The sequence below is a fragment of the Lagenorhynchus albirostris genome, chromosome 13, assembly GCF_949774975.1.
Source record: "Lagenorhynchus albirostris chromosome 13, mLagAlb1.1, whole genome shotgun sequence".
NCBI lineage: Eukaryota > Metazoa > Chordata > Mammalia > Artiodactyla > Delphinidae > Lagenorhynchus > Lagenorhynchus albirostris.
This window is the reverse complement of record NC_083107.1, coordinates 59124296-59136978: the sequence shown is the minus strand read 5'-3', so window position 1 is coordinate 59136978 and position 12683 is coordinate 59124296. Positions and strand designations below refer to the sequence as shown.

Here is a 12683-nt window from a genome sequence, read left to right as displayed (position 1 = left end):
ATCCTGGGCAAGCCTTACAATTTTGCTGGCCTTGACTTTTATTTATGAGCTATAGATAATTATGCCCTGCCTAGTGGCCTGGGGGGCTGAGGAGGACGAGAGGTGTGAACTGGGTGTTCAAGTTAAAGGTCAGATGTGGTCTTCCAAGCACTGCCTTCGGTCAGGGTCTAATCGTGAGGGGTCCAAGATTAAATAACGGATAGAATTGAATCCTTTCAGTTTATTGTCTAGTAATATGAATGTGTAGTTAATAACCTGCAGCCCAGATTTGTAAGATACTAATTGGAATATAACATAAAACCCATAGAGAGTGAAGGATAAAGGAAACTTAAAAATAAGAGGCAGGAAATAAATGATATTTAATTTGGACATGTGCCTCCAATGCATCTGGAGAAGAATCAACAAAACATAGATATCAATGGAAAACCTAGAGAAATAAGCCGTAATTACTCCAAAAGATATGTGGACAGGAAATTGGATAGGAGCTTACAATGTTGTTTTGGGCTGCACAGAGGGCCTATTGTGCCTGCAAAGGGAAATGAGAGTTTATCTCTGAATAATCAGATGGAATTGTGCATAAGATCAGGCTAAATTTTTTCATAAGCCATCTCACAATTGTGGGGGTTTCTATATACTGCAGGTCAGTCCATGATCCTTGGAGAGACATGGGTACAAGGTAAAAGGGTCAGGTTTACGGTCAGACATCTTTGTGGGATCTTTGTCTCTTACTAGCTGTGCAACGTTCAATGTGTTTTAACTTGTCTGTTCCATCGGTTTAGCTCAAGAAAATGGAGAGGGAAGAAAACCCCTCCCATTCAAGGTTGTTGTAAGGACTGCAGATGAAGTTCCTGGCACACAGGAAATATCGAACAAATGTCAGTCAGTAGCAGCAGCAGGAGTAGAAATGAAAGCTGACTCCCAAGTTCTCAGACTCTGCCCATCACAGAGTCCTTCTCTGCCTTAAGTGTTCCACAGTCCTGGTCCGCACACCTGTGCTCCTCACAGGCAGCCAGTGGAAGCTCTAGCATTGTTGAAGCTTGTGTGACAGGAAAAGCAAAATGGAGTCGATATTGCCAAGAGCACTCTAACATGGAGCCGGGGGCCGTTAAGGAAATGTGACTTATGCACATCTCAGCCTGGATGGAATCTGACCTTTGGACCCGATGAAGTTATCCAGAACATCTGCCAGAAACTCATGACAGCCTATCTACTTATCGGACTCTTACCCTAAAATAACTCATGACAGTTTATCTAATTGGACCTTATCCTAAAAAAAAACTCATGATTCCTTAAGGACAAATATTTTCTGACTTGCATCAGAGTTGTTCGCAATTCTTACCAGGCAACTTTTGAAAACCTGTGGCCTTTTGCCTTAATAAGCCCCTGACTCTTTCTCTTCCCTGGAACACCCTTTCGGGATTACCCGAATCTGTGTCTCCCAAATTGCAATTCTTAGGACCCCAAATAAATTATTTTCTTCCTTTCAGCCTCCTGCATTACTTTTTTGGCGGACACCTGGGGAGGCAATGAGACTGGTGTGGGGGAGGTGTAGGCAACTGCTGAGAGAATCAAGGTACAGCTGAACTTACCTGGTGGATGTGATCACTAGCTGGCCCACTTGCCAGCCAACACCACCAGCTACAAATCCACCTAGAGGGTTTCTTAAATGCACTTGATAGGATCAAAATCTAGGATATTTCCCCCTTTTAAACAATCAATGTTTCCAACAGCAAAGTACAGCACTTTCTTAGTGTCTTCCTTCTACAAATTACAGTGGAATGCATCTTAGTCACATGCTTAGCCAATTATTTTATGTGTTTGTTCCTATGATGATTTTGACCACATGCTTTGCTACATGCTTGCTGTGAGTGGTTTTTTAAAAGCTGTTAAAGACTGGGACCCTACCACCCACCCACCAAGTCATCCGTTGGTATCAGCACAACCTCCCAGCTTCAAAGAGGTAGTTCCTAGGAAGATAGGGGCCATTGGGGCAATATTCTTGATCCTGATACCAAAGTTAACACGGGAATCTGCTGCTCGTGTTGCATTCTCAACAACAGAAATGACAGGTGTGCCCCTCAGCATCCTCAGAGACCCTGAAAAGCGGGAGAAGGGGAGCAATGAGGAGGTCTAGGAAGGCATGACCAGAAGGTCTTACCTCCCTGACTTGCCCTATCCATGAGTCCTTTATGCCGAAAGCTATTTATGCCAGCTGGATTCTCTGAATTTGGGCTTGGTATGTCGACTGAAAAAAATGCACAATGTGAGAGTAGCGAGTTAAGTTTTATTTGGGACAAAATGAGGACTATAGCCCGAGAGACAGCTTCTCAGATAATTCTGAGGAACTATTCCGAAGAGATAAGGGGGGAGGTCAGTATATATATGATTTGGGTGAAGGCGGATACATGAAGTCACGCATACATTTTTGGCAGAAGATTACTGCTAGTCATAAGGGGCAGAGGTCTCTGTTAACGATTTTAGTGCTTTTCTAGGTATGAGAAGATGCAAGAATTTGGGCTCATAAAATCTTCTCCTGAAAATAACCATCTATAGCCCCATTCTGCCAGTTTTTCCCAGAGCACAGAGTGCCTCATTCCTGATCTCCGCCCTGAAGTCCTTTCAGAGTGTGTCGAAGATCAATGACTGCAGTGCCTAGTGAGTTCATCCTTATAGGGGCAAGATGGCATGTGACAATTTTTCATCCACAGGTACAGTGTTGATGCTCTGTGGATGAGTCAGGATCTCTTGTCCTCACCCAAAATGTCACCATGTTGAATGGTGCTTTGCTCTCTGCTGGCTCTCTTCGTTGGTTTCAGATGAGCGTAGTGTATGTAGCCTTTGGGTCAGAGGACTTATTAAAGAGGAAAAATAAAAAATAAAGCCTCTGTGTATACAGAATGGGTCAGAGCAGTAGACCAAAATTTGAACTATGAGAAAGAGAAATTGGGGAGATAGGGAAAATGGAGTTCAGAATTTTTATTATGACCAACTTCTCAAAAGCTGGCAAAAAAATTGAAGCTGGGGTAGAGAATGTAAAGAAATTCACACGTAGTTGTTATTTTAGCTAAGTTGAGGAAAAAACATTGAACTTCAAATGAAAATAATGTTCAAAGATGAACATAGGGCCCATTCAAGATGTGGAGGAGTGATGAGCAGGGAAAATACCTGCAAAAAGAGACTAGATGTTATTTGAAAAAGACGTGGGACTCAAATAAAGGTACACACACACTCACACACAGATACAACAAAGTATTTTAATGATTTCCCTTTCCTGTGGTCTACTTTAGAATTCAGCCACAAGCCATTTGCTTTTGTGGTTATTCAGATTTTGTTTCTCTTCTTACTACCTCCTCCTGTGTATTCCTGATTCCCAGCGTTTGGGCTGAATAAGGGAGAGGAAGTGAAATTCAAATCACTATATTTTATCCATTGGCCTTTTGGCTAGGAGATATGAGGGGTGAAGAGGTGCTTGTGGCTAAATTGCGGTTTGTAGAACGTGTGGGTGTTGTTTATTTTTGTTTTTAACTACTGTACCCATATTAGCCCAATTTACCACGTAAGTCCCGTGTGGGCAGGAAAGAGAAAGACTCAACAAACATTTGTTGAATGCCTTGCCTCTGCTTTGCTCCTTCTCTTAATCATTCCTCAGCAGAGGCTTAGCAACTTCCCCAAACAATATCCACGCTAAAGCCTAATTAACCCAGTCCTCAATAATGTGCTAACCATTAGTTGGATAAAAAGTGGTCTAAAGTTTATACCATCAGAAGATTTTATAACATGTTCTTTAATGTCAGCAACAATGTAAAAAAGAGGAATTCTAAACTACTCAGGAGGATAAGCTATTTTCAAATAGTTCAGCAGGAAATATTTGATACCAGTAAGAAACACGCTAAATGCAAATGGGCTTTCTCAGTGCATTAAAGCAAATCAGCAAAGACCTTAACCTGGGAATGCTGAGGACACTTTCTTAGCCACTAATTCATGTCATTACATATACATATTAGTTATAACAATGCATCCTTTTTGTAATTTTCAATATTTCAGGTCACTCGCTAACCTGGTCTGCCCTTCAATCATTGTAAGTCTGAATAAGCGAGGTTTTACTATCATTTACAAAACTGTATAACAGGGCAGGAAGAAGTATGTTTATCTAATATTGGGTATTTCTTTCTCCTTGTTTAATCCCCACCAACATGTATTTGGAAAGGCACCAGCCACACCAGGCTCCCAAAGATCCCTACACTTTAGGGTCTTGGGGAGAACCCCAAGTTATCAAGGAGAGGTAGACCTCTTGTCTCTACTCTTGGTGGTAAGCATTGTTTCAGAGTCATCTAAAGAAAGCTCTGCTTTTTTTTTTTTCCTGCTTTGCAAACTGGACAGCTGAAAGAGAAGGCAAAGATAAAAAGAAAGACATATAGTATATCCCAGGGGTCGCACATTTTTAGAGCCTCTTCATGTGTGACCCTACATTCCACTGAGGTCACGTCTGCCTTCCGAAAGGCTTATCACTTTATATCCCAAATTCAACTCAGTAACTTGTTCAACTTTGACTGAGAGACTTTTTTTTTTTTTTTTTTTTTTTGCGGTACGCGGGCCTCTCACTGTTGTGGCCTCTCCCGTTGCGGAGCACAGGCTCCGGACGCACAGGCTCAGGGGCCATGGCTCACGGGCCCAGCCGCTCCGTGGCATGTGGGATCTTCCCAGACTGGGGCACGAACCCGTGTGCCCTGCATCGGCAGGCGGACTCGCAACCACTGCGCCACCAGGGAAGCCCTGACTGAGAGACATTTTTAAGAGAAGTCCCATAAAAGCATAAAATTTTAGATATGGCAAAGGCAATTAATATCTACATAAAACTGATACACGTGCCTGATTCAGAGGAGGAAATTGGCCTCTGTGTATTTTCTACTATTAAAAGTAATGTGGTTTAATAAACAGGCTGCAGGCTGTGTTGAGTGTGTCAGCCTGTTCTTGGCTCTTGGAGAGTGGAGAGGTTATGAGAACCTACTAGATTATATTATGTTCATTCCTATCCCTGTGCCTCTGTTCATGCCGATTTCTTTGCCTGGAATTTCCACCCTGTTTCTCATTTAAGGTCCCACTACACGTTCAATTCCTTCGTGAATCCTTCCCACAAATTCTTGCCCACAAGCCTCTCCCCTTTTTCTCTTTCTTAGTATCACTAATTACTATAACGCCTTCTTTAATACTAGATCATACAGTAAGTTTTGTTTTAGTACATATGGCTCTCTTTTTCCCCCCAATTATTTTTTAAGTGTTTCTAAGGCCAGAATTTTTTTTCCTTCTCTCTAAATCTCTCTCCTCCGGACCTCTCATTCCTGTCTCTCTCTTAATTTTCTGTGCTAGGAAACTAATGATAACAAATATTTCCTACATATGTACTATGTACCAGTAAATGTACTAAGTGATTTACATGCTGTATCACAGAATACATGTAGGATAGTCACCAAATTAAATTGAGTTTAGTTGAGAAAATTTAATATGGTTTATACGTCCTTGGTCAGTGAATCACTTGCTCCAATCTTCAACAGTCCTCTTCCTTTCCTTTCCACTACTCTGGGAAGTAAGTGTCACCTCCAGGGATACTTCACAATCCCACCATCAATATCTCAGGGATTGCAGTTAGGGCAGCTCAAAAGAAAATCAAATTCAGTTATTTGAGTACCAAGTACATGATAGCAAGATGACCTTCTGACTGGGATGGTCATTAGGTTCTGGACTAAACACCCCTCAGAGAAAACAATAAGAGAGAATACCAAGTAGGTGCTGATATCCAGTCTATGACATGACAAAGCAGCCACTCACAATTCAGCTCCCCATCCTCCCTTCCCAAGCCATTCTTGTCTTCTTCGTACACCCTCACCTGGTTTCCCCTGACCCTAAGTCCTAAAAGAAGCCTAATTCACTTCCAGATCCTGCTTCCCTCCATGAAAATAAAGGACGAGACAATAACTGTATCTAGTTCTTCTTTAAGATGTCACACTGACTTGATTTCCAGCTGAAATGAAAACTGGCCAGATGAGGTGGTTTTAAGGAAATGTTAATTCTTATTTTGACCACCAATTCAGCACAACAGGCCACTGTATATATAAATCCACCCAAAGTCAGTCAGTTAAACAGACAATGCCTAGAGCTATAGAACACTATCTACATGACTCCTTCAAATGAACCTTTATCCATTTGTTTAGTCTATAGCAGAAAGCCAACTGCCTTACTTCAGTTCAGAGGGGGAATGCTGAGATATTGTACAAACTACATGCAGTTTTCCAAGCTTCAGGAAATTTGAACTGAAACATGGACTAAAAAAGCCCATAGTACATTTACATGTTGAGCTGTTGTTTAAACCCTTTTCATATGTGATGAGCTCATATTCAAAATGTTTTGACTCAACATTCATAAGGGCTTGGCAAGGACTCGTGGGGAGGAGTGCCCTGTCACGGGAAATAGGAGAAAAACAAGGCCGCCTCAGCACATTCCCAGGCCTTCATGGGCCAGGGTTTCTGTTATTAAAAAAAAAAAAAAGTCGAATAGAGACTCTCTCCTCTCAATCCAGCAGTAATTCCAAGGTTACAATAAGTCAACAGCCACTATTCCCATGGCTTCCTACTACAGAGTGTCTCAACAAAGTATATACTTAGTATATTAATATATGTTTTAAAGAGTAGAGCAGTTAGACATTAACTAATATCTGTTTTGGTTATGCTAAAGTCACACATGTTTCAAAAAGCCACCATTTCAGAGTGGACCACATGCAAGATACATATTGCCTTAATAAATACATTTAACTTCTGAAAGAGATTCACATTTTCCTAGGACGCACAGTTCTGAGCGAGTTTATGAAGGCCCAGAGTTGTTAGCTCTAAGGGTGATAGGTCTGGTATTCACCAGCATATATGCCCCACAGCTTGGGTCCAGCCACAGATTTACTCTCAGATGCCAACACTTCTTGCAAAAGTCCTTGGAAGGGACTATCAACACAGTTCATGCATAAACTTTTCACCCTCAAAAAGACTTTCTGTTCTTATGTTTCAGTTGAACCTGTAGGTAATCCAAGTTAAAGAGCTAAAATGGCTGCAGTGAATGGACCACATGGAACGCCATGCTGAGCGATATAGGCTTCATATTTCCATTAATGGGGCATCCAGTAAAGTTCTAAAAGTCTGTTTGAGGCTATTAATCCAGCAAGAGTAGGAAGATGGATTCAAGGGAGTAGACGCTCTGGGGAGATGTAGGGAGCAGATCAAGGCAGAAGGGATGCTTAGGAAGAAGAACTGAGAAGCCCTGATAACTGAGCAGATATAGAGCATAACGAAGAGAGGTGGAAGGACTTCCCTGGTGGCTCAGTGGTTAAGACTTTGCACTCCCAATGCAGGGGGCCCAGGTTCGATCCCTGGCCAGGGAACTAGATCCCACATGCATGCCACAACTAAGAGTTCGCATGTCACAACTAAGGAGCCCTCAAGCCGCAACTAAGGAGCCCACGAGCCGCAACTAAGGAACCCTCCTGCCGCAACTAAGACCCAGTGCAACCAAATAAATAAGTAAATATTTTTTAAAAAATAAAAAAGAAGAGAGGTGGATGGGATACAGGGATGACATCAAGGTTTCTATCCAGAGAGCTGGGAGTGTGATGCAATCATTGATAGAAACAGCAAACCAGGAGTAGGAGCCAGTTGGCAATGAATTAAGAAGAGGGTTGAACGCAAAGAATCTTAAAGCTGGGACATATCTTAAAGGAGACACCAAGCCCAACTTTCTACTTCCTCTATGTACCGATATTTCAGAGACAAAACTGAGGCCCAGAGTGGAGAGCATAAAGACTCGTTGAAGGTTTCACAGCCAGTTGGCATGAAGTACACACTAATACCGACTCTTTGGTCTCTTGGTTCTTTCTGCCCTGTGATCGTTCAATTGTCCTGTGCAAAAGCTAGAAATCTTTCCGTTGCAAGTGATAGAAAACCCAACCCAATTTGACTTGCACAAATAAAGAAATCTATAGGCTCATATAGCTTTAAAGTCCAGAAGCTTCATGTGACACTTGGTTCAGCAACTCAACAATGTCACTAAGTACCTAGTTTCTTTTTGTCTAGTCTCTGCTCAACATCCTGGGTGGCTCCAAGGTGAGTGTGAACAGGTCCCTGGGCTGTGGGCTTACTCATTCATATCCAGCAGGAAGGAGAGCAGATATTTGTTCTGGAATTCCAAGTAAAAGTCTTGAGACTTACTCCGATCAGATCTGCTTACTCACCTGTCCACCCAGAACCAATCACAATGACCAGGGAGTCAACTATGCTGATCTGGGTCACATGCTTCACCCCTGGAATCAGATTTCATAGAGCCAAATGGATCCCCAAACTGAAATGAGGGCTATAAAGAAGAAAATGATAGAAGATACAGGACCAACCAAAAATGTCTATGACACATTGGTTGTCTAAATCTCTCTCTTTTTCTCCATATCAAGTTTATAGCTTTTGTGTTAGATACAATGACTAAGTGGTTTGCTCAAAGTTTCAAAAATATATTATACAGAAATCAGAATCTCCACACTCACCACAGTATTGAGAAAAGGGAGCACGGGTTTAACAAATATGTTAAAGGGAAAGAAAAGTAATCAGAGTCATTAGGCTCAAACTCTAGGCAAATGCAGCCAAGTCTTTCCCCTGAGATACATTTTAGGCAGCATTCTCTAAAGCCAAGTAAAGTCTGAGGCGGCTGTGTGCTGGGGCCTTTTCCCCTCACTTCAGTTGTGGGCTGGCTTGTTGATTGGTGACCCTACAATATGAAGCCTCTTGTCACTCTGACATCAATGATGAGTGGTGTGGCAAGGCTTGGTATACCTTTGATAATTACTTAAAAATGACTCTAAACTACCCAGTTGTTGTTTTTTTTCCTACACCATTGCCTAAGGAAGTCTTTAGCAACCACTGGTACATGCTTCTGAGAAATATTTGACCACAAGTATCTTAGATTCAAAACACATTAATATGTATGTATTTATGTATTACGTTTGGTTCCCAAGCCCAGTATCATAGAGGTAAGAGGTGCTCTGGTCCCAGGCTTAGACTCCTGATAATGACCCCACGTGGGGAAGAGCATCTTGCAGCTTCTGACACGGGCAGTTCTTACTTGGTGAAGGGTTTCTTTTTCGGGAAGCCAGAGCCACTATTCCGTGGCCTCTGAGGCACCATTCAAGAATGGGAGGTTGATTTTATGGTTGGTTTGCTTTCATTTGTTTTCATCTGGTACCTGGCACCATAGCCATCATTCCATGTTTGTCTTGGCTCCTGACTCCAGTCAATTCTTTGGGCACCAGTGGTTTCTGAAGTCTTTCTCATGTCATTTCCCAGTATGGCTCAAACTGCCTTGTGAATTAGCAGAAAGAAGAAATGGCCCCAAGGGACATGATCTTGAAGCCCCATGAGGAGAGACACAGCCACATGATTCCCTGTAAATGAGGTGTGAATGAGGCCATATGTTCAGAAGAGGGAAAGCTAGCGTGGGTCTAGCATGATCAACTGCTTTGTATTCTAAGGTGAACATGCAGGTGTTGCAAGAAGGGAATGCTACCATGTTACTCTCTGAGTGAATAAAGTTCACTTTTGCAGGAAAGAAGTTCAGTGTGTATTTAGGAATGAACATGTGTGCATGGATGTGTGGGCACATGCATATTTGCTTAATTTTTTTTTTATTGAAGTGTAGTTGATTTGCAATGCTGTGTTAGTTTCTGGTGTACAGCAAAGTGATTCAGATATATAGGTATATACACATATATTGAGTATCTAAAATAATATATATTATTCTTTTCCATTATGGTTTATTACAGGATATTTAATGTAGCTCCCTGTGCTGTACAGTAGGACCTTGTTGTTTATCTATTTTATATATAGTAGTTGGTATCTGCTAATTCCAAACTCCTAATTTATCCCTCCCCCACCTTCCCCTTTGTTAACCATAAGTTTATTTGCTTTAAAATATTAAATATTTAGATTATTAATATTAAATTATTTTAAAATTAAAATAAATTATTAATATTAAATTAAAATATTTTCTGTTAATTGCTGACAACAGCAATCCCAGAAAACCAGACCCCCTGTTTCTGCCCACTTGGAAATGGCCTGTTTGCCTCCTGGAGCAGGGGCTGAGGTGTTCCATAGGCTCATTTCTGTCCTCACTGGCCTGGCTTCCCCAGTCTCTGAAATCTGCATGTCCTGAGCCTTCCTTCCCAGCTTCATCTTCCCAGACTCTCTGCTCCTGTCATGCAAAGTTACTCAACGCCCAATAGTGGCTGTTCCCGCCATGTTCTCTTTGTGCGTATGGGCCCCTCTGCACTGCCACTACGCGGCAAAGAAGGGGAAAGGGCTCCACATTTACATCCCCAGCCTTGGGAACCAGACCTTCCCCCCTCCCCTGCCTCGCACCAACCCTTGCTGGCCGGCTCGCTGTAGTCCAGCACGTGCCATTTCTCCTCTTGGCCAAATTTCACGACACAGACTCTACACAGTTAGAAATATCAAGAGTAGTGCTTCATCTATTTCAATCCACTTCAAGCTTAGGTTTAAATCTACCAAACCAGCTCTTCTTTTATCTTTTATCTGCTTTATTGTTAAGATCCTTTTCTCTTCGGGGCCTTTGTTAATACTGCTTGATACGGTATAAGAGTCAAGCCTTGTTTATGACAGTCTGATTTACCGAATCTTCTTTTATTTTCTCCTCTGTGAAATAGTGATAATACTGACTCACTGTCTGCTTCCTGGAGCTGTTGTGAGGAGTAAGAGAAATTACATGTGAAATTCCTCACTTGGAAACTGATTCATAACTGGGGCTCAATAAATGTTAATAACACTCCCCCGCCACCACTAACCACATTTACTGTGACTAAAGTAGATTCAGATTGGCAAGTCACACTCAGTGCTTCTCAACAGTGCTTCTCAAGCCCCGGTGCACCATGCAATCACCTGGGGAGCTTTAAAATTACTTGTGTCTGGGAGCCACTCTCCTGCCCCACCTTTAAATATCTGAAGCGTTGGACCTCCTTATTTCTTGGTAGGTAATATTTCTGCTGCCACATCAGACATGTGGTTTTCTCCCTCTGGCTCCTCTCATTCTTCCCTTTCCACTAAGCTTTGGGGAAGTTTGTTACGCAGCAATAGAAGCATACCTTGGAGATATTGTGGGTTTGGTTCCAGACAATCACAATCAAATGAATCTCACGGGGTTTTTGGTTTCCCAGTGCATAGAAAAGTTACGTTTACTTTATACTGTAGTCTATTAAGTATGCAATAGCATTATGTCTAAAACAACATTGTACATGCCTTAATTTATTGCTAAAAAATGATGACCACTGTCTGAGCCTTCAATGAGTCATAATCCTTTTGCTGGTGAAGGGTTTGACATATTACAAGAGTTACCAAAATGTGACACAGAGACACGAAGTGAGCAAATGCTGTTGGAAAAATGGCGCCCATAGACTTGCTCAACGCCGGTTGCCAGAAACTTTCTATTCATTAAAAAATGCATCATTTGCAAAGTGCAATAAAATGAGGTGTGCCTGTAGATAGCTAACATACTCCTCTTATCACAGCATGGCACTGCTATGTCCCTCACTTTCAGATAGATTTTCATTTTTGTGTGACTTTTTTCTCAGGAATAAGGTGGTCATTAAATTCACACGACTGGATATATTAGTGGGTCCCTCTATGACTTTGATATATCTCCCTTGTCTGTTAGCTTTATTAAAAATGACTGTCTTCTTTATTAGTAGTTTATTCTCATTGCTGGGCCCATCTTGAGATTCCATCTCTGAAAAAATGAAAGATTACCTCCCCTCTCTAGGATATTGGATAATTCATCAGTGTGGAACACATCCTGGAGCCCTCCTGTTCACTAACCCCTTCCTACCTCATCATTAAACATGATCACAGAGGCTGATGAGTCCTTTCTGTTCTTGGAACAGGTTCTACTTTTTCAGGGACACCTTGCTGACCCCCAGGTCCCTGTGTTTATTCTCTCCTGCTTGGGCAGAGAGGAACAAATACAAGTCAATACTTTAAAACAGACATGTATTTAATATTTTAAAATATAATACCTACATATTGTAATGTACTCTTCTATTCACCTTTCTTTTATAACTATATTTTTATGCATGTATTATTTTGGAGTATTATTATGAACTCATAGCCTTTCACACACTCACCCTGTACCAATTTGCCATAACTGGTTTTATTAGTTGATGTTCACATCTGCACATCTAGGCTAATAGAAATTCCTCAAGCATTGCTCTGATAGTCTTGAAAGATCCTTGTTTTTAGACCACAGCAATGAGATGTTTCAAGCCTGACTGTTTTTCCTGTCCCAAAACTGGAATCAACTAACTTCCAAGAAATTCTGATTGCTTTGAGCATTCATAAAAGAATAGTATTAGAAATGACAATCCAAGCTTCTCGCTGGTGCGTTGTAGAGGGGAGAAGTGCTAGGCCCTTGGCCATTGCTGCTTGGGGCCTGTTCTGTGACAGAGGCAAAGAAGATGTTTTTTAGGGTAGGAATTCATACTGATTTTCCTGATACAATGTGTTATGTTGCTATTCCTTGTTCTAGAAAAATAGAGTGAATATTCCCAGAAAGCCTAAAGGTAGGTCGTTTCCCAGCCGGGCAGTGAGGCAGAG

The 12683-nt window shown here is 41.6% G+C and overlaps 1 long non-coding RNA gene and 1 other non-coding gene across 2 annotated transcripts in view; both read left to right on the top strand.

The window, feature by feature from the left end:
* The window catches only part of LOC132531398 (uncharacterized), a 135132-nt gene that overhangs the window by 88122 nt on the left and 34327 nt on the right, over positions 1-12683 (top strand). The gene's annotated exons all lie outside the window — the stretch shown is intronic.
* Positions 7351-7423, top strand: TRNAG-CCC (transfer RNA glycine (anticodon CCC)). The gene has a single exon. It is a non-coding gene; the product is annotated as a tRNA-Gly (tRNA).